This window comes from Pteropus medius, unplaced genomic scaffold (genome assembly GCF_902729225.1).
Source record: "Pteropus medius unplaced genomic scaffold, Ma_sr-lr_union100, whole genome shotgun sequence".
NCBI classification, from domain to species: Eukaryota; Metazoa; Chordata; class Mammalia; order Chiroptera; family Pteropodidae; genus Pteropus; species Pteropus medius.
Window position 1 is genome coordinate 7,072,763 of NW_024340698.1, and position 23,387 is coordinate 7,096,149.

At 38.1% G+C, this 23,387-nt stretch overlaps 1 protein-coding gene and 1 pseudogene across 1 annotated transcript in view; both read left to right on the forward strand.

The window, feature by feature from the left end:
* GPC3 (glypican 3) overlaps positions 1-23,387 on the forward strand; it is a 423,057-nt gene that overhangs the window by 163,169 nt on the left and 236,501 nt on the right. The gene's annotated exons all lie outside the window — the stretch shown is intronic.
* LOC120612763 (60S ribosomal protein L18a-like) lies at positions 198-845 on the forward strand (annotated as a pseudogene).

Consider the following 23,387-nt stretch of genomic DNA (forward strand, 5'->3'; position numbering starts at 1 on the left):
GGTGTAATTTAGAATTGACAGAATTTCCCTAACAAGAAAAAGCTAAAGGAGTTTATCATCACCAAGCCAGTATAACAGGAGATGAGATACTTCTTTAAGAAGAAGGAAATTGATTTCATGCAATGAAGCCATGGTGATTGGCTGTGTGAGGGCAGACACTTCCATTTATAGGTGGTGGCGCATGCAGTGACAGAGCTATGAAGGCTTCGGGCATGCTGTGAGAATACAAGGTGGTGGGGCGTTGCCTGCCCACCCCCGAGTGCTGTACACTGTCCCTCTACCACATGTGCATCTTCACGCCTAACCATGTTATCGCCAAGCCTCACTTCTGGTGCTTTATGTCTTGGCCGAAGAAGATGAAGAAGTCTTCAGGGGAAATTGTCTACTGTGGACATGTATTCTAGAAATCCCCCTTGCGGTTGAAGAATTTTGGTATCTGGCTGTGCTACACCTCCTGAAGTCACACCCACAACATGTACTGGAAGTACTGTGACCTGACCTCTGCAGGTGCCGTCACCCAGTGCTACTGTGACCTGGGGGCTTGGCACCATGCCCGGGCCCACTCAATCTAGATCGTGAAGGTGGAGGAGATCACAGACAGCAAGTGCTGCTGACCAGCGATCAAGCAGTTCTACGACTCCAAGATCAAGTTCCTGCTGCTCTACTGGGTCCATGTCACCAGCACAAGCCACACTTCACCACCAAGAGACCCAGCACGTTCTCTTAGATTCAGGGCCTCCCTGTCTCCTGGTCTGCCCAAATAAACAATTTGAGAAAACTGGAACAAATACAAGAAAAAATAAAAAGATAAAAATATGAATAATGAAATGGCAATAACTACATATCTAGCAACAATAACTTTAAATATAAATGTTTTAAATGTTCCAATCAGAAGATAAGGTGGCTGAATGGATAGGAAAACAAGACCCTTATATATGCTGCCTACAATGGTTTCACCTGAGATCAAAAGACACACACAGACTGAATGTAAAGGGATGAAAAAAGATGTTTCATGAAAATTGAAACAAACAAGCAAAAAGCTGAGGTAACAATACTTATACCAGACAAAATAGACTTTAAAACAAAGGCAACAACAGGAGACAGAGAAAGGACTCAGTTATCCCTCTTCTGTGTATTTATCTGAAGAAACCCAAAACACTACTTTGAAGGGACATGTGATTCCCCTATGTTCATTGCAGAATTATTTACAGTCGCCAAGATATGGAGGCTACCTGAGTGTCCAACAGTGGATAAATGGATAAAGAAGAGGTAGTACACATATACAATGGAATATTACTCAGCCTAAAAAAGAATTACATCTTGCCATCTGCAACATCATGGATGGACCTAGAGGGTGTTGTGCTGAGTGGAGTAAGTCAGACAGAGTAAGACAAATGTCATATGTGGAATCTAGAGGACAGGATAGGCAAACAAACAACAGCTCATCGATACAGAGAGCATATTGATGGTTGTCAGATTGGGGGAATCAGTGAAGGGAGCAGGGATTAAGAGGTACAAATTGGTAGTTACAAAATAGTCACAGGGAGGCAGAATATAGCATGGGGAATATAGTCAGTAGCATTGTAATAACAAGATATGGTGTCAGATGGGTACTGGATTTATCAGGGTGATAACAAGTTGTATAAATATCTAATCACTGTGTTGTACACCTGAAACTAACATAATATTATATGTCAACTATAATTAAAAAAACAAAAATATAATTTTTTTAAAGCTGTAGACCTTTCTCAGAGAGTTACACTTTTCTTGGTATGTGGTCCATCAAAATTGGCTTAGGAAACTGCTGTTACCCTTTGAAACTTGAAAAAATCCTGCCAATTTTTCAGGAGACCTGATTAAACTGTTTGCAAATGGAGGAGCATAGCACTTATTTGTATGTCGAAAAGCATATGCAGTCCCTTTGGGAGTGACCAGGCTGGGAACTGATAAGAGGATGCTGTTTCATTTAAAAGCTGCCAGAGGCATATTTGCATGATATTCTTGCTTGAATAGTTGTTCTAAATGCATGAGACCTGATTGGGGGAGAAATGACTTTGGGGAAATTCTTGGCTTCTGAATTTTCAGTTTGAAAACTATATTCTGAGCTCGTTCGAATATTTTTTGGAGTGCGTATTTTCCAACTTTTCTAATGATGACAGGGTTAAAATTATCTTATAAACCATAGCAACTGCCACTACCACAACACACTGCTGTTCTTGTGTCAGCACGAGGCACCTTATTGGAAAGGAGATTAGTCACCACTGTGCATCTTGGGAATGATTGTTCTGACTTGCATTAAGAAGAGTCTTCTTTCCTGATTTTAACTTGAGACAATTCAGATAAAATTTAACATTATTCGCCTCCTTCTTGTTAAGGAACATTACACCCCTAACCATCCTCTCCCTCATTCTGTGGTATGCTCTTCCCCTTGAGCTTCTCAAAACTACTTTGGCAGCTTGTTCTTTGGATCATTTAATCAGCTTGTTTATTCTCTCAGGTTATTATCATGGCTACCATTTGCTAAGAGATTTTTATGAGCCAGGGACTGCGCTGTTCAAAATACATGTATTATTTCATTTAATACTCACAAAATCTATAGAAAATCAACCAACTGAGCCTATTGAGGAAAAAAGCAAGCCAAGGATATTCTAGATTCTTAGTTAACACCCAATTTTGCTGGCAAGGGAAAAGAGTAAGAGACAAACAAAAAAATGGAAAGGTAGTAATCAGAAAGGAAGGTGGGAACCAGGCAGGACAGGATCCTGGAAACCAAGAAATTCATGTGATATTGGATATGAGTAAGAAGCACCAATCTATACATCTCCATCCTCTATTTATTGCTCATGCTTTGTACCAAATATTCTGTATATAGGTTTGGGGGAGTCACTGGCCCTCTGAAATGTGATGCAAAATTTCATGTTTGCGCATGTGTACATCTTCTGGGGAATGAGTTTGCAGATTTCATTAGGCACCCATAAATAGAACAAAGGTATATCTGCAAATACCATCAGTTTTCCATTGGGCATTGCTCATTGTCCCCTCAAAGTCAATATGTCTAAAACTTAATTTAACCTTTGTACCACCTCCCTACAAACTAGTTACTCTTCTTACCCCTTCCCTGTTTTTGCTAGTGCTATTACTCCTCTCTGAGCCATCTTTTGCTTTCCCCCATATATCTAGTACATCACTATTGCTTCTTGCATTAATCCTTTCACTGTTCTTACTTTTACCGCCTACTCATGGGACCTTTCCTCCTTGTGTCTGAATTATTGAGGATACTTTTAACCATTATCCTTGCTTCCTAACCCTCTCTGTTTTACAATGAGGCCAGTTTATTTTTTGAAAATTACGCTGATCACACAGCATGATATTTAAGAACACAGTGTTTATGGGCAGTGGAAACAGGCATGTCTGGGTTACAATCCTGATTTCTCCTTTTATTTACCATATACCCTCGTCATGTTGCTTATTATTTTCGATCCTTATTTTCCTCATTTGAAAATAGGGGTAATGCTGGTACTACCTCCTAGGCTTGTTGTGAAGAGTCAGTGACATAATCCACGTAAGGAGCTTAGCAGAGTAGTAGCACACTGTAAGCTTTCAAGGGAGAGCTATTATTTCTTACTGAAAAACATAAAATGTCTCCCTAATGCTTTCCTCCACAACACATAAAATATTTTTTGACTTATCAGACCTACCAGAATCTGGTACCTACTGTTACCTCTCTAACCTTACCTTACTCCCAGAAGGTGTATACATCAAGGCTATCTCTTCTAAATGTGCTCTCACAATGCATACCTCTCTTCCACTTCCAAATTTTTGTTCATGCCCTTTCTTCATCTTAGAATGTCTGATTCCATTCATTCAGCATTCTGTCAAGCCCCAGTTCCTGTATTCCCCCTATCAGTCATAGTCCCCACAGTTCTTGCCATTTTCTAATTTCTCTTATACTTTCTAATTATCTACACTGCCCAATTAGTACCATATAATATTATAAACACTGTTCTGCACGGTTTGTGCCTTACTTATGGGTTTATAGCGTTGAAAAATATGAAGCTATTCACTTGTTTACTGCTTGTTCACTGCTCATTTCATGTTCTTAGGTTTTTTTTTTTCCAGTCTATCAAAGCATCTTGTGGACAGGGATCATGTCTTGCCATTATTTTCTGTTCCACGACTTGTAGCAGTTTCTAGTTACCACATAATTACTTGGTATATTTGTTGGTTTATTTGGTGGTTTTATCAAACTATCAAAGTTTGGAGGCTGAAATACATTATTATAAACTTGCTGCCATAACTTATTTTCTTTGAACTCAGGTATTTTGAGACTTGGAATCTAGTGCCAATATGGGTGGCTTGGGGAAAGCCACCTCCCTTCTCTGGATGCCTCATTTTTCTCATTCCTAGAAATATTTGGTTAAACAAGAGCATTAAGCTAGAACTTTTTAAATCTCCTGACTCTGGGACTCTGCTAAAACTAAGAATCTGCTCCATTGAAATTACCCAGCTTTACTCTCTGCCTTTACTCTGGCTTGCTTGGGTTTCGAGAAAATGTAGCATCTCAAACAGGGCTTACATGCTGTCCTTAATTAAAGCTGTGCCTCTCCTAGTGAGCAGACAAGCCTCAGTTTAGGAAACCACATCAGCAGATTTCATTCCAGGGTGGGGAACTATTTCTGACAAGGAGCCCCACAAAGTATGTGTGCTTCTGAGAAAAGGGAAAACTGAGTAAACAAATACTCCCTTTGCTGAAGGAGGATGTGGGTTGAAAATCATTTTACAGAGGAGGTATCCTGGAGTGTCCTGGGTAACCAGCCAAAAATTTGATCTGGTTTCTCTTAGCATGGGGTAACTCACCACGCCAACTGACATATTTCTCCAGTGACCTCTACATCTGAAAACGTCCCCTAAAAGCACAGCTGTCTGTTCTCCATGCTCCAAGCCTCACTGTTTGCCCTAATGGCCTGCAAGACAGCATTCTGCAGATGTTCCTCCAGCATTCCTTGACACAAGGGCATATTAGCCTCCTTTACATTTCTGACATCTGTATGATTGAATCCACTCCTGGAGCTCAAGGGTTGCTTTTATATGGCACAGGCCATCCATGCTTGAGAAGCCTGGGCATTGTATAGCAGCATCTTAATGCTGCTCATCCATTTCTACCAAGGGACCAGATCTGGGTCAACATTAAGTTGCAAGGTGCTTTCTCGAGATATTTTAGAGAGCAGAGTAGAAAGAAGAAACACTGGCATGTCCTACAGAATTTTAACTAACCAGAGGACTATCTGTCGATGGGTGTTCCATGCACCACTAGCTCCAAACCCTCACTAATTATGCAAACTCATCAGGGATGTCACATGGTATTCTTCCATTTAATGGGAGGTTGTGCACCACACTTTTTTATTCTGCATCAGAATTATTGACGTGATATTGACATTCACGGGCAGGCTGGTTTCCTAATGTGGGCCAGAGAACAAAAGTTGTTTTTTTTTCTTTTAAATTTCCTGACTTTACCTATCATTTCAGAAAACCTGAGAGTGTCATTAATACTTAATGTTGCATATAGTGTTTCTACCAATAATACTTCCCCTAGAGTTTAGCCTTCAGAGTACATAGGACAGGGTAATTAGGTCTATTGATCTTTGCTACAGCCAGTGTTATCGGAATGGCGATCAACTTTATAAGTAAGATGTGGATATTCATTTTAGCTAAGGAGCTACAACAGCTCTTCTTTCTTAAAGATTCTTTGCCCTAACAGAGGCATTGCTAAGCAGCTACCTGGAGATCCTACAGAGCTGAAATCTCTTTTATAACATTGGTATTAGGAGCCAGAATGAGTAGGTGCTGGCTGTGCCAAGAATGAGAAAACCTTAAACTTAAGTAGATTTGGCCCATGGGGCAAATTTTATAAAGTCGAAAACTCTGTCAAGGAACTTCTACCACTGCCATTTAAGTTGACAAGTGAATTCTCTAAATGAAAGTTTCTCAGGTAAAATGATCAGCACAGAACCCTTCTCAGGAGACTCTTCCTTCACTTCACTGAGTCTCAGAGTAGAGAAGATAATAGCTTAGCTTGTAGCTGGGGATAAGTCTTAAGCAGGTGGCTTTGACAATGGTACTGAAACCTAGAGACATAGCTAAACATTTTTCCAGAGAACCAGAGAGTCTGGGCACTGGGCAGGGTTTATTCCTGGATTGCCTGGTGTGTAATTCCTAGAGTCAAAGAATATGAGCTCACTGAGCCAGAGGGAGGCTCGCAGGGAGCTGGGACACCTTGTACTTATTGTAAATAGTAGCCACTCTGAGTTATTTTGTCTTTGGTTTCTCAAAGAGGGATTGTTTTAAAACAAAAGAGACTCAAATATTCAGAAACAGTAGGTTCAGTTTTTTGGCTGACTTGAGTGGGGTGGCAGGATGGAAACATAACTACCAGACAGGCATGCACACACGAGTTTAGTTACAAGAGGTTACCTGAGTCAGGTTCCAGGCAGCAAAATTAATTCAAAGTCAAGGTAGAACGTCTGGATTGAGTTCTCTTTTTATCTCCTTGATCCCTATAACCACTCCCATCCTCAATTTCCTATAGGGCTTATGGAAATCATGGCCACTGCTTTCCAAACACATCTGTATTATCTGTATACATAGCCTGAGTCAACTATATCAAGATCCAAATTCATTTGAGTTTGTATTTTAACAATGTTTTGCTTGTCAAATGGCTTTGGAATAAAAAAAAATAGATCCTTCTGGCTATAATTGTATAGTTTTGAGACTAGACCTGTCTGCCAAGTACCTCATCACGAGAAGTATCTAACTACTTTTATATGATGAAGTTCATTAGATACACTCATCTGTTTCTGCCTTTGAAAAAAATTGAAATATTTAGATTCCAATGAAAGTTCAATAAGCTTTTATCCAAACAACATGAATGTTTGTTGCAATTTTGGATTATTTCATTAGTTTAGTTATTACTTTGGATCTTTACAGAAGCTTGCTATAGCCTTTTTTAATCCAGAAAAGGAAGATTGGGATCTTTCATTACTATTTCTAACAAAATCTCTTTTCCTTATTTGGGTTTTTAACTAAAACTTCTTTGTAAGACATACATTTTCACTAAGTCTACATACTTGTTGAAGGATTTCCTTTAAGTAGCCTCAATATTAAAGAAGTTACTTAAGCCTGAAATTCTCAAGACAAGTTTAAACTATCACCCTAAACTCTGTGATTAGTTGGGTGGGAATTGTTTGAGGACACTTGAGGGCAGATTTCAGCCTACATGAACAGCTATGTTGATTTTTGTGACTTCAAAAGAGCTAGTTTTCAGAATTAGACCTTTTTTCTCTCAATTTAACTTGTATGCCTTGATCTATACTATATGTAAATGATGTTTGATGATAAAAGGGACTGAGTCACACTTAGGCAGCAACATCAGTACCCATTAAGCAGTTTATAAATAACTGTCTCTAGATGTGCAATAGAGATTTAAAATGGTCTCATGGGAGCTGAATTATATAGGAGAATTTCCTGTGTAATTATTCTGAAACAAACAAAAACAAAAACAAAAACCCTCACTAATTTCAGTTAGGAGAGTCCTTATATTTCTTTTAGCCAACCAGATGAAACTCAATTTTATGCTCCCCTTATTCAGACTTGCTTCTTTTTATCTCACTGAGTTTATCCTCCCTCTCTCCTCCTCTCTCTCTTCTTGTTTTCCTTTTCCTTCCTTCCTTCCTTCCTTCCTTCCTTCTTCCTTTCCTTCCTTCCTTCCTTCCTTCCTTCCTTCCTTTCCTTCCTTCCTTCCTTTAGGAATGAAGCTCTGTAATTTTAAGTATATTAGCTAGAGATATGTAATTTGCTAAAACTATGTACCAAAGTACAAAGCTTACATTTTAATATGACTCACAGAGTGATGATGTGAATTATTGTTCAAAAAAAGGATACTTCGGAGAGAACAGAAGTGTTAAAAATAACCAGGTTAGTTAATCTACAAGGTATAAACTGAAATTGTAGCAGATTAATCAGGATGTATCATCACCCTATTCTCAGAGATGACTAGAATGTTAAGGTGTAAGAGGCTTCAGAAAGCATCTAGGTTATTCCCTTTAGAAGAGGAAAGAGGACTGAACCCACAATGACTGCTTCTAATTCAAGTCTTCTAGCTCCCAACCCAGGCTTCTTTCAACTACTCTCCCTGTCTTACCACTCTAGCAAAGATGGGAAGGACATACAGTACAGAGCCACCTCATTCTCATAGATTTTTTTTCCAACAAAGGTTTTAGATGTGAAACTTTTCAGATATGAGAATATCCAGCATCTCTACCTTCCATAGCAGTGCTTCACAACTAAACAAGTGCACTGATTCTAATTGAATCTCTATTGCAAACTCATTGTGGTCTTTCCCTCACTTTCTTATACTTTAGTTCGAATGATAAATTCATGAAGCCTAAGCCAATTAGATGTTATAGCAACATTCAGATAGTTCCAGTTCAAAACCATATTTGAGTGATCATTTGTTAACCAATAAGGCAAGGCAATGGAGTACAGTTGTTCCCAAGGTAATGAACTTGAGTTGTACATCTGGGTGAGAGGTAAGAATGAGTAAGACTCTCAGCTGTGGCTGACATGTTTGAAGGAAATGGGTCAGAAACTGGGATTATGGTTATAAATGTAATACTCACTATCTCCTCTTGCTGTTATCCTGTATATATTCTTTCATCCCTGTTCGTACACTAGATTCATTTGCATTAGTGATACAGAGGCAGTGTAGTGATAACCTCAGTAATGAAAAGGATGAGCGCCAACAATACACTTTGTTGTCAGAAACTTCATTACCCATGGTAGAAATGACAAGAAAAAAAAATGCAGATGAGTTTACATGAAAACAAAGACTTATAGAATAAAAATATTGTCAGAATGGAAATATGGATGTGATTGATACAGGACCCTCAACGTTTATATAGATATCTCGCTCCCTTTTTATACATAGTTCAATAATCATTTGTCAAATAGCATTGCTGGATGTCACTGTTGATTTTCCAAACGAATATAAATTCTTCCTTTTGTTTGTCTAATGACTCCAAGTTGGAGGATACTCAGTGGCCATCAGTAAGAACATTGACATTTGTTTTTACGAGGGACTGTACATTTGCATCACAAGGATCGGCTAAGGCTAGGAAGCTTGGAAGCTGCAGCCTACCACACCTGGACTGGCCAGGGATAGAATATGAGAGTGTTAGCTCCTCACTATCTTCCCTCCCTTTTTCCTTCCTGGTTGATACTGTCTACCTAGTGACTTGGTTATCTTGGAACTTTCTCCTCTCTCATCCAAATAAACCTCTGGATATCCAGGCAAGCTATCCATTTGGTTTACAAAACCACAAAGTTTAACAAATGACTAAAAAGGAGCTCTAACATAACTAACTTCATTTTAAGTGAACATCCTAGAAAATTTGATGATGGAGGTATATAAAATAGCATAACTATAGCTATGGGCTGGTCAGTTACTTCCTTGAGTTATTTGCATACCTGTTGATCTTTCCTACCACTTTCTCTCTCCTCATATTCCTCTTGCACACTCTATATAGTTCATATTTCTCTATGTGGCCCTCATTTTGGCTCACTTTCAAGTCTTAACTCTCCTGTTTGAAGTTTTTCTCCATCTTCTGCCTTTTCTCCATATCATTGACCATGTTTAAATTAAGGTAATGGGTGTGTGAATAGGAAAAAGAGAATAACCTGAAATATACAGTTAAAAATCAACCTTTCTAATGCATTCAGAATATATCTTCATGTAAATACATATCTTGTATTTGTATTTAGAAATACCTGAAGCCAAGAGCTATCTTTTTTTTTTTACCTGTGTATGAAGTTTCATTTTGTGTTATTCATCTTCTGTGTAGGAGGATGTGTAGGAATACAATCAAAACTGTAGGTGGTGCTATCAATTTGCAAAGTTAGAACAAGTATTTGGGTGTTTTCTGTTTTTTCTAATACTTACTACATGCTGGGCACTTTAAATACATAATCTCATTTAATTCTGACAACAATCCTGTGAAGGTGTAGAATCTTGCCCCTAGTCTCACAACTGGTAAGTGGTGGAACTGGAATTGGAATGAAGATTTGTCTGGTTCCAAAGCCCCAGTCTCTCTCCATTACACTATACTGCTTCCAAATATTAATGATTCTGGGGTTTTCTACTTTCTGTTATAGCATATAAAGACCAGGCATGTTTCCCCATTGGCCTCAGTGTTCTTGTGTTCAATTTTTTTTATATCCCAAAATCTGTAGGGTAATTTTTCCATTTACAAAACATTCTAAGCTTTGATTTTTATTTTGGGATTGGACAACCTTTTCCCTATTTTCTTTCCTCAACACATATGGATTACTTTGAAAAATCAAACTGTTATTTGAGACTAAGAAGGAAAGGCTGAGTGTGTTAAATTTCTCCTTGTCTTCAGGGCATGGTTTTCATTAAGCTCTCTGCCCTTCTTGTAAGGAACAACCCTGTAGGCTCGGGCTTATGTTTAATTTTGTTTTATGCAGACACAGTCTCCTCTCTATTCTCAGAGTCCTTTCATGGCTGCTTCATAGTAGTGTAGCCAAGTCATGCCGGTGGCATTATAGTGCCTTGGGCTTCAGCACTTGTCTAGTATGGTTAACAGAGTTCCTTTCTAATATGTCCTACCCTTAGCACCAGATATTCATCTTTCAACTGCATAGTCATTCACTTAATTCCAAAGGATAAGAGTGTGACTTTGCCACATATAATCAGGTATTAAACATAGTATGTCCTTTTCCAAGAACACACCTTTTAAAATTTAAGGTTGCACCACGTAAAATTGCTGTTTGACTTTTTTTTCCTGGAAAAAAAAAAAAGGCGATTTTCTATGGTTCAATCTAATACTTTAAAATAATACTATTTAAAAATAGAAATATAAAGTGACTCCTCAATGTACTTGATGATAATAATAAGAATAAAAACTAGCATTTATAGAGGGCCTGCTATATACCATGTCTTTATATGTGATTTCTCATTAACTCCTCTCAGCAACAGTGGAAAGTATTATTAATACTATTACTATTCTTTCTTTATAAAGGAAAAACTGAGTCTCAGAGAAGTTAAGCAACTTGCTCAAAGTCATAAGTACTAATTGGCAAAACTGAAATTCCAAGTTAGGTCTGGCTGATTCCAAAGCTTGGGCTTTTTCCAACTGTACCATCATTCTTATCTTGTGATTGAGTATAGAAAATCGCATATGGTGAGGCATAGGAAGCAGAGTTCACTGGGGATCACATTCAAAGATGAGCTGTCTTTTATCCCGTTCTAACTATGGCCTATAACTTGACCTTATATTTTACTATCCTTAAGCCTAGACCGCCTCTGCTTTCTTTCACTGGTTCAATTTCTTTCCTGGGGCATTCTGGGAGACAGAGTTCCGGAAAAGACCACCCACCTTTATTTTTTCATAGTGTGAGGTAAGGGTGGGGGACAGTTGGAGGTATGGGGAATGGACCAAAATGAAGCCCTGTAGATGGCCCGGTTTGTGATAACTAACACAACCCTTTGTCTGACTTTTGTCCTCTTTATATTTACCCTTGATTTGCAAAACTACATAACAGATCAGATAATTCGAACAAAGGCTGCAGCTTAAATTCTATTCTCATATACTCAGCACAACTCCAGGGGCAATTTTGACCCAGATGTGCCTACTTCTGTGTAATCTGATGAACAAACAATCTCTCTGAAAAGCTGATGACAGAACTTGTGTCTCCTGGTACTTTATTGATACTTTAATCAGGACCTATTTTAAATGGATACCATTTAGTATCTAATAATAATATTCCATTTCTACATATGGAATATAAATCTATTAGATTTTTGTAATTAAAGCAAGATATTTTCTAGGACCCATACTTTTAAAAAATGTATGTCGTATGAACAAAAATGGCAAATGCAGGATGGTAAAGGTTTATAACAGATTTTTTGGTTGTCAGATTTTAAAAATTATTTTTAAAGAAAGATTAAATTATAAGACTGGGAGCAAGTTAGAATTCTAGTTCATAGAAATGCAAGAGATCTTGGCACAGTTCTGTTTTTCGTGCTAAGAAAAACAACCTAAAATCAAACTCGAAAGAACAAGTTGGAGAGGAAAAGAGAGGGATGCAGTATTTTGGCCCTAGTGCATTTGAGGTGCCCCTGAGGCACCCAGAGGGCTTGTCTGGAGTTCTATAGAAATGTCAGGGCTGGAAAGAGAGAGTAGAATCCTCAGAAGAGGGCAGAATTGACACCTGAAAATGGGATGAACCGGTAAAGATGTTTTGGAACTAGTTAAAAATATAGATTCCTTGGACTTGTTCTTGGAGATTCTTGGATAGGGCCTGTTTTTGTTGTTGCTGTTCTATATTTGTTGTTTCCCTTTTATTTAACAAGCTCCCTAGGCCATTATGATTTGCAGCCAGATTAGTTCATTGGCTCATCCATCAATTCAGGACTTGGCTGGTGCTTTCTGCCTCCAAAGGGGATCAAAAAATGTGAAAGATTCTTCCATCCTTTCAGAAGGAGGGTAGTTTCCAAACCAAAGTAAGTTTTTGAGATATATTTTAAGGAAATATTTACGAGAACTCCAGGGACAGTGGAGCCATTTCCATTGCAGTCCTAGGTTTGATTTATTTGTCCGTTTAAAGGAAAATAAATAATTTTCGTGAACTTTTAACCCAGCTATTGAATGGGTAATTTTTACATATTTTCCAAAGTTACATAAAGAGTGATAATTTAGGAAAAAACCCAGGATACTGGGCTATTTTTATTATGTTAAATAAACAGAATAAGCAACCATTAGTGGCTTCCACATGAAAATTACTGTTTTATTTTTAAAAATAGCCCTATAGATGTGAAAATCATGTCTGAACTTTGAGAAAAAATTTCTTTTTGGATAGTATAACATAGGGTCAATTATAGTTCTGGGACAAATTAACCCAAACTACTTATATATGCTGGGCCTATTTGAAGCTGACTTTTGGCTGTTTCCCCTAAGTGTTATCTCCAGATTTAAGCGTAAGCCTTGGGCACTTCATTCTTCCTGAATCAGATCTATTTCTTATTTGAGACAGATGAAACCATCAAAGATTCTTCCCATTTGACTATGTCTTGGGAGAAGAGGGTGCCATTCCTTTCAGGTATATTTAAGGCCAGTCCAGTAAAATTAAAGGATGGAAGGAAAAGTGGCTATTATACGTCTCATAGGGTTAGAAAGGGTCCATGAACCAGACTTGTCTTCTCAGATGACCTAGAAGCCTAGAATGGGACCATTTTGGACCATGGTCCAAAATATAATATAACTTAGAAATGTCAATTGATCTAAATTCTTGTTTATGGAATTAAAACAAATTATATCTACTTTGGTTATCAGCTGAGGCCAGTATTTTGTTTTGGCTGAGCCCTGCTGGAGTCATATTTTACTTTGTGAATTTTTTCTCTTGTGACCTTGTGTCTCTTATGCATCTCCAAGTCTTTTGCTCATTCTCTCCCTCTGCTGATCTAAACAGATGTTTCCCAGTGAAGCTGGACAATTTCCCTATTCTCTAGCAGGAATTCTCATTAGATGAGAAACTTAAAAATATTTTTGAATGATTGATCAATCACCAGTGTGTAATTATAGATGGTTTATATTGAAAAAGTGTTGTTGCATATTTAGGGGGAAGTTTTCAAAACAGTTTTATATGGGTTATCTGCTTCTCACAATAGTTCTGTGAAATAGAGAGGGTAGGGTAGATTTATTATTACTATTTTCTAGACTAGAAACCAGGACTTTGGGAGGATCTCGGTCCAGAGTCCTTGCCATTCAGCTTTCCTGTAGAATCAGGAAGAGGAGGAGTGATGGATGAGAGAATACATGTGCATGGGCTTTGAAATGGTTTTGCAAATGCAGGCAGGGGGTCATCATCATTATTAGTTTGCCTTCTAGGGAGAAAATTATTAAGCACAATCTTAAGAATCATATAGTTCATATAAGACTATGTACAAGCTGGACTGAGTCACAGAGTTGGCTCTTATGTTCTTTTGACTATAATACCATCTTATAAAATACTGTTAACTTTTCATGAACCGATGAGGTAGGGGGTGTGTGTATGTGTCTGTGTGTATACTAATTAGAGTTCCTTCTCTCTCAATGACAGAGGGTTTTGAACTTAGCAATGTGCTCATTTTTTATATAGTCATGTGTTGCTTAAAGTAACATTCTGGGAGATATGTTCTGAGAGTTGTGTTGTCAGGTGATTTCATTGTTGTGCAAACATCAAAAGAGTGCGCTTACACAAACCAAGGTGGTATAGCCTACTGTACACTTAGACTATGTAGTATAGCCTAGTGCTTCTAAGCTACAAGCTTGTATAGCATGTTACTGTACTGAATAGGCAATTTGTAACACAATGGTAAGTATTTGTGTATCTAAACATATCTAAAAATAGAAAAGGTACAGTAAAATTATGGTTTAAAAGAACAAAAATAGTGGTACACCTGTACAGAGCACTTACCATGAATGGAGCTCACAGGACTGGAAGTTGCTCTGAGTGAATCAGTGAGTGAGTAGTGAGTGACTGTGAATCCCTAGGACACTACTGTACACTGTTGTAGGATTTATAAATACTGTACACTTAGGCTACACTCAATTTATAAATTTTTTTTCTTTCTTCAGTAATAAATTAGCCCTAACTTACTGTTAACTTTTTTACTTTATAAACATTTCAGTTTTTTTGAAAATTTTAGTCTCCTTTGTAATAATACTTAGCTTAAAACATAAACACATCATACAGCTGTACAAAAACATTTTCTTTCTTTATATCCTTATTACATAAGCTTTTTTTCTATTGAAAAATTACTAATTATTTACTTTCTAAACATTTTTGTTAAAAACTAAGACAAACATACATATTAGCCTAGACCTGTACAGGGTCAGGATCATCAATATCACTATCTTCCACCTCCACATCTTATCCCACTGGAAAGTGTTTGGGACAATAACATGCATGGAGCTGTCATGTTTTATCATAACAATGCCTTTTTTTCTGGAATACCTCCTGAAGGACCTGCCTGAGGTTCTTCTTGAGGAGGTGTCACTCTTTTCAGAAATATGTCCATGGTGGTTTACTTGATTTGTTTCTTTTTTTCATCATAGATTTTCTTGTAAGCAGATGATGCACCATGAACAGTCTTTTCTGTTAATGAAAACTTTTCTGTGTTTGGTTCCATGTTTTCAAACCTTTTAAGGAGCTGTTGAAGTCTGCAAAAGCTTCTGCTAAACCCTTCACTCTGACTTTTCTCGGGGGTTCTTGTTTTTCTTCTCCTGCAGTTTCCTTTCCTCTTGCTTCTTCTTCAGCTATGCATTCCTGTTCCAGTTCTAACAACTCTTCATTAGTCGATTCCTCAGAAACCACTAGTAGGAGTTTCTCAATGGCATCCTTATTTACACCCAGGTTAAATTTGGTTGCCATCTCAACCACAGCTTTGTTGATTTTTGCAACCTTTGCATGACAGCAACATTACTACTACTATGAATACACTAAGTGATAGGGATTTTTCAGCTCCTTTATAATCTCATGAGACCACTGTTGCCTGTGTGGTCCATCATTGACTGAAACATCATTATGTAGTTCATGACTGTACTATATTTAAGATATTAAATACATGATCCTTTGAAATGCTGCTTGTATCCATACCTTCCACTAGTTAATTACTCGTGTGCATTTTCTGTTTGTATTGACTCTTATATTTGAGAGTGGGTTATAAGCCTTGGGATTTATGATTAAGAGTGTTAGAGTTTATAATTAAATGTTGAGAATGGCCAATGGAAATAGAGATGTCAGCAAGGGCTTTTTTTTTCCCTCTAGGCCCATTTTCTTTTTCTTAGTTGCATTTTCTCACTATCTTTAAACACATACACACAACTACCCCCCCACACACACGGCACACACACACGCCTAGATGGTTAATTCTTTCATGTGAAATTAAACTTAGAGTGCAGACTTCATGGAGACAACACATAAAAAATTAGCTTAAGAGGCCTATTAGTGAAGTTCGTCTGAGTGCCTCAGGCTTTATACTTTTATAAATCTTTACAGCCTTGACAAAATGTATCTCTACGTGTTCTTCATTTAATCTACATATGCTAATACATGGTATATTGTATTTTAGTGTTCTTGATCTTTTAATTAAAATCCCTTGAAATGAAAGTTTAAAGAGATGACCTAGATTCAGTTGAAGTTACCAAAGATTTGGTAAGGTAATGCCAGTTTTGCTGTCAGTATTTTTAAAACACACTCGCTATTTTCTTTCCCTAGAGGGAGAGAAAGAAGTGTGTTTTCCTTCATGATTTTATAAAATTGCACTAGACTTTATATAGACTTACCAGATTCCTAAGCAGAAAAATGCATGTATAAACACATGCTAATAAGCATATCTTGATGAAAATTAGACCTGTGAACCACCGTTTTCTAAAGCAAGCGACAGCTCCATTGCTTAGAATATTCTCAATTGATTCTAACAAAAATTTTAGAAAAATGTATCTCAAAAAACATCTGTGCATGAGCTAGTTAAATACTGGAACCACTTATCTATCTAATTTTTATGGCTGCTTCAGATGAAAAGTTCTTCATGGTAGACCTTTCTCTTTGAATAAAAGGAAAACCTCTTGGAGAAGTCAAAATAGGTGATAGTGGCTTTTTGCATTCGTCTTATGACCACATCAAAGTTGTGACAGAAACACAGAGCAAACAGCAAGCAGATTCACCTGGGGTCTAGGTGAACAAGCCTTACAATTAGGGAGAGAAATAAGCAATCACCCTGCAACGGGAGGAGGTAGGACCGGGAGAGGATGCAAGGCTGCCCATTCTCCAGTGGCTGAATGGGACAGAGGCTGTGGCAGCAGCAGCTGGCAGCTGCAGATGCCTCTTAAAGGGGCCGAGTCCGCGAGCGGACTTTCGTGGTGATGGACTCGCTCAATCTAAGCACCAGCACCGGATCACTGCTCTGGGAGCATCAGAGACTTACAGGGGGATGCTGAGTTATCGGAGCAAGGGGTGAAGGTGAGGCTTTCTCCTGGGCAGAAGAGCGAGTGGTAGCCATTGTTTCTCTATTGAGCCCTCCCCTGTCCCAGTGTGTGAACTGAGCACCGCCATAGCTTAGATGTCATTAAACTGGATAACAGGTCACTCTGCCCAGAGGATTCCCTGAAACCTCACCTCCCCAAACTAACGGCCCCACCCAAGCCACATCCAGGTGTATCCTCTGTGAGTCAGGTGCTGCTTGCTGAGCAAGCTCCAAGACCCACTCTGGTGGCAGCTGACCGTGGTTTCTGGCATGGTTTCTTGAGGCAATTATAAGCACAGCATCTGTGGATTGCTTGCTGAAACTTATCAGGTGGCCCCAGAGGGACACAGGCTGGGGCTGAATTTGGCCTGCAGCTGAACCCCTTTCAAGACTGTGTCACTGGACACGTACCGCACAAAGCCACGCTAATAAGACCAGGAGACTTAGGAACTTTGCTTAGTACATAGAAACAGATACAGAAAGGCAGCCAAATGGGAAGACAAAGAAGCAGAAACCATATGAGGGAACAGAACAGAGATCCAGAAATAATGGAGTCAAGCAATTTAAAAGATGTGGAGTTCAAAACACAGGTTACAAAGATGCTCTGTGAACTTAGGGGAAATGTAGATGAATTCAGTGAGAACTTTAACAAAGAGATAAAAAACATAAAAGTGGAAATGGAAATTATGAAAGGGAACTAGTCAAAAATGAAGAACACATTATCTGAGATGAGAAGTATATTAAATGGAATAAACAAAGTGAATAAAGAAGAGGATCAAATGACCTATATAGAGGATGGGAAAGCCAAGGACACTCAATCAGAATGGCAAGAAAAAAGAAGCCAAGACTATAATAATTTAAGGAGCCTATGGGACACTATTAAAGGTAAAAATATCCGTGTCATAGGGGCACCTGAAGAGGGAGAACAAGAAGTTGAATATATATTTAAAGAAATAATGATGGAAAACTTTCTTAACCTGGTGAAGGAAATAGACATAAAATCCCAGGAAGCTCAGAGAGTCCCCAAAACCAGGAACTGAAAGAGACCCACACCAAGACACATCACAATTAAAATGCCAAAGGTTAAATACAAAGAGACAATCTTAAAAGCAGCAAGAGAAAAGCAGTTACTTACCTACAATGGAGCACCTGGCAGTTGATTCCTCAAAAGAAACTATGCAGGACAGAAGGGCTTGGCACAAAGTATTCAATGTGATGAAAACCTAGCATCTACAACCAAGAATATTTTATCCAGCAAAGCTATCATTTAGAGTTGAAGGACAGACAAAGAGCTTCCCAGATAATAATAAGCTAAAGGAATTTATCAACACCGAGCCAGCATTGCAGGAAATGTTGGAGGGACATTTTTAAGGAGGAAAAAAAAAAAACATGTATCAAAATTATGAATAAAAATGGTAATAAGTACATATCTCTCAACAGCTACCTCAAATGGAAAAGAATTAAGTGCTCCAACCAAAAGATAGAGTGGCCAAATGGGTAAGAAAACAAGACCCCTACATATGCTACTCACTTCAGACTAAAAGATACACAGACTAAAAGGAAGGGGATGGGAAAAGATTTTGCCATGGTAGACCTAGAGGATATTGTACTGAATGAAGTCAGTCAGATAAAGACAAATACCACATGATTTCAGATACATACAGAATCTGAAGAACAAAATAAGTAACAATAACAACAAAAACAAAAGCAAATTCAGATACAGAGAATATAAAATAGATACAGAGGATATTTTGAGGGCTACTAGACAGGAGAGGTCTTAGGAGGAATGGTGAAAAAGGGCTAAGGGATTAAGAAATACAAATAGATAGTTACAAAAGAGCCATGGAGATATAAACTGTAGCAAAAGAAAAATAGTCAACAATATTGTAATAGGTAAGGGGGAAGATGGATACTAGATTTAGTAAGGTAAGCACTCTAATCACTCTGCTGCACAACTGAAACTAATACATTATTGTATGCCAACTATAATTGGAAAAAAAACCTCTTGGAATTGTACAATGTAAGGATGAGCAACTAATTTATTAGATTTCAATAAAGCTGGGTGGGGGCGGGAACCTCGATGAATTCTATTGCCATCATTTATTTTTGTTGTTGTTGTGGTGAAGTATTCCTTACAAGGAAGTTTCAGAATTCATTGATCAGCTCTGCTTTTCCTGCTAACCTTGATTACTAGTGTTAAGATCTCCTAGTTCATTTACTGGGAAGATTCTTGTTTATTCAGTTAGTTGCTTGTAAAGGAAGATGTCATACGTGAGTAGACTTCAAATGAAAGCAGTGATGACATCATTGCAGCTTAGACTATTTGAAATGGACACACAGATGTACTTAAACAAAAGCCTTACCTCTTCCTTTTAATACTTCTCCTAGGGAAAGAGGCGGACATCAATTCAATTTGGAAGTTCTCCTCTCAGACATTAGTGGTTTTCTTCGATGACTTATAATTTAGTTAAATTCGAAGCAGACTGCTCGTCCCGTTTTGTTAACAAACTGGATCTTCTTTCTGTACACAACTCTAGTGACTCCCTCTAGACAGTCTTTTTAGAATGCACTTAAGAAATGTTCTGCTTTTGGTTTTCGGATCTGTAGCCTACTCTATTAATTGCAAAGCCATCAGCACATGCTTTTTTTTTTCTTTTGTTTCTTTTTCTTTTTAAAATAAATGACCACCAAAAGAGATTTCAGAACAAAATGAACCCAAAAAGGCTAGATTGCCAGTACTCATCAATTTACTGTCTGTCTCCAGACACCATAAATAACTATATTTCAGAGTTGTGAACACTCGATTGTTACAGTGCGGAGGGTGAAATCAGATGGAGTGGGACTTGGAATTCTTTGCTCAAGTCTACAGAAATCTGAATGTCCCGATTTGTAATTTCTAATATCTGGGCTGGGCTGGTATTTATAATATATTGCCTGTTTTCTCTATCAAGGAAATGAACATTTCTGTGGTCCATTCAGTAAAATTCTTTGGTCTGGGGAATGCTCAGATAGTGGAGGATGTCAGGTGAAGCCAAAATAGCCTTCCAATCACATGATGACATAATTATTTTTATCAATTCCAAATACTCAGTTTGACTTTAGTTTTGGTTTTGGTTTCATTTTTGCACTACCTCAGTTTCTCCAAGGAAATCAGCCTTTGAGAGGCCAAAGGAAGAAGAGATTGGTGGTACTACAGGTTAAAGAAAGTGCAAGGTCATCTAAGTTCAGCCATCTAAGTTCAGAAGGGTACTGCTATTCTATGTGGCTCCTACCACATCAGGCAGAAAGTAGAGGCTTCTCTCTCCAAAGTCATTCATGTTCCTTTGTATTGGCACTCTGACTCAGTGGGGCGCCTTGAAAGCAATGGAACCTATCCTTCTAGACAGAGGTCTAGGTAAAGTGCTATTGGAAGACTGCCTTCTCTTCTTAGTCTCAGACATTTGACCTTTTCAGCTCCAGAGAGGTTACAGCTATCTGAATCCACCCCCCTGGGTATAACATACATTCCCAAACAAGATAGATAGATAGGAGTCATAATCTTATCAGAGAGGATCATGCTGGCCTTGCACGGGGTGAGGGAAAAGGTATCAAGGAGAGCTTCAGGGAGAAGGAATACCTAAAGTCAAGCTTTATGTTTCAATAAGGATTTAGCATGTAAAGAACATACAGGGAATTTAAAAAAAAAGAGGTATTTCAGGCATAGGGAAGAAAAAGCATGCAGAAAAGCTATGTGGTATATCATATACCAGACTTGTAAAATTAATGTGATACAAGCCCTGTATCACATTTGTAGAGCTCACAGGTAGTAGAATATCTATTCTGACTTGCTTTTACAGTAATGAAGATGACTTTGTCCTAATGTACTCAACTTCAAGCCATGCTCGGGAACATGCAACCTGTGCTGTCACACAGAGCCCTGCATAGAGAAGGGCCCAGAGTTTGATTTAATGCTCTGTTGTCACCTGCTTGAAGTTCTTAGTATTTTTTTAACAAGGGATCCCACATTTTCATTTTGCACTTGACCCTACAAATTATGAGGACAGTTCTACTTGTATCTTATAGTACTTTAACAAGTGTCAGCCTGAGGCGAAACAAAAATATCCACCGCCCTTTTTTGTACCCTTTGTCTTCTACATGCCACTGCAGCCCTGTCCCAGTGTGGGAAGCTTTAGAATAAATCCATTTTACCTAAGTTAAGAGGACTTAATGACTTTTCCTTCCAAGGACTATTTGTCTTCTAAAAGAAGATAACAGGCAAAGGTTTTCAAAGGAATACATTTTTAAGGTGGATTTTTTTCTAAAACAGGATATTTATCATAGTTGTAGCAACAGCAGCAACAACAGCAACATTTGAACTGTGCTGTTTACAAAACTCATTCTTGCATATTATTCCATGTATAAGGCATACGCAGTCATGATGGTTGCTGAGTTCATAAAAAGTAATTAAACAAGCTGGATGGCTCGGCTAAGCTCCCTGTAATAAGCACATTCATCCTGTGTCCCATGGAGGTCAAATACCCATCCTCAATATGTCGCAGTCTTGGAAGTAGCTGTAGCACTGAGCTCTGCTCTTTCCTCCTTTGCCAGCATCAATTAAGGTAGAGATTTTGAGTAGCAAAGCATACAAAAGAGGGATAGGTAATGTCAGGCTGAAGGGCCCTATTCATCATGTAAGCGCTTTGACGCATGGACCCATCTAAGCCAACTGGCCCGAAGATGCCTAGATCAGGCTTTCCTCTCTCACGAACACCATCATCATATCATCTGCCTGGCCAGCATCTCTTTTAATTATTTACAGTCTGATCTTTCAGAGAAGGAAAGCTTTGTTATTTTAGCTAGATAAACCTAAAACAAAGTATAAAATCTTAATGTGTTACTGAGCTCCTGTTTAATATAAAATTGACCTTTCTTCACTTGCACTAAAGAAGCATTAAAAAAAGAGATTTCTTGACATTTTGACAAACTTACTCTATTGAGGAAAGATTTGTCGACTTGAGACATCAGGAAACTTGTTTTCAGAAAAATGTTATTGTTTTTACTTAATAGCTTTTGGAGGATTGAGAGAAGGCTTAAGAAGAATAGGAGAAATTATATTTAGCAATCATTTATGCACTTTAGATACAAAAACTAAAACACTTGTCCCTTAGCCATTAAGGAGTCTCAGGTAACTGGTGCTGGTGATTAGAGAAAGTTCCAGGTGCAGGTAATATGGAGAGGTTTAACTTTGTGGACACAACACCAGGTTCAGGGTGATTAATATGAATAAGTATTAGAAATAATACTTATTCAGTCTTCTCTAGGCTTTCTATATGCTGAGCATTGTGCTTTGTTCTGTTGAATAAAGATTAATCTAATAAGGCCTTTGCTCTTGAGCTCAAAGTCTAGGTGGGAAGATAGACATGTTCCTAATTGGGACATCTGATTACAGCTGAGCCCATCTGACTATCGTTAAGAACTTGAATTTCTAATCCAAGGCTTGAGGGCAGGACCCTAAGGAGCAGCAGCAAGGCAATCCAGAAAAACTAGAGTTCTGGCCAGGAAACCAGACAGGAACTGAGTCAGGCAAGATAGATTGTCAAGACAGGCGCAGGATTGCTGGAACTGACCAAGGTATATAAATCACAAAGAATTAACCAACGACCCAGTTATTGCAACCGGGGTAAAAAGTCAGAACCTGACTAGAGGCCCAGGGAGACTTGACGCTGTATACCAAGCTTCCTAGGAGCTTCCCTAGCTTTGGAAATTCTCCTGAGCCAAGATACGGATGGGCTACTAGGGGGAGTTCTAAGGATGCCTCGTATGTGGTCACTCAGGAAATAGTGGTGATGAAATTGAGTTAGTTTAAGTGTGAAGGCAAAGGTAAAAAGTGTTATGATTTCTAAAAGACTGAAAAAAGGAAGTTATCTCTGACAGTTTATAAATGGTACCGCTTAAGTTGTTGGTTAATTTGGAAAAATATATCCTCAAAAATCCTTATTTGGTGACTCCCCAAGTAATTCAGGCAGTGGATATTAGAGAAACCTCATCTAAATAAGCACCGAACTGATCTATAGGAATAGAAAATGTTCCACACTTTGGAAGGCTGCCTTTTGAGTAGTTTCTGTTTTGAATCTCAGATAGGGTAAAACTAATTCCTAATCACAATGCTTTAACTTAAAACCATTTATCTTCTTTCAGTTTACACCTTTCTTGGTATTACTGTAGCTAAGGTCTAACTTGTCAGTAAATTTCTCTTCAGGCACATTTAAGGATTTGTCATACATCGTGGAAAGTCATATTTTTAAACTGTAGTACTTTTAAAACTGTA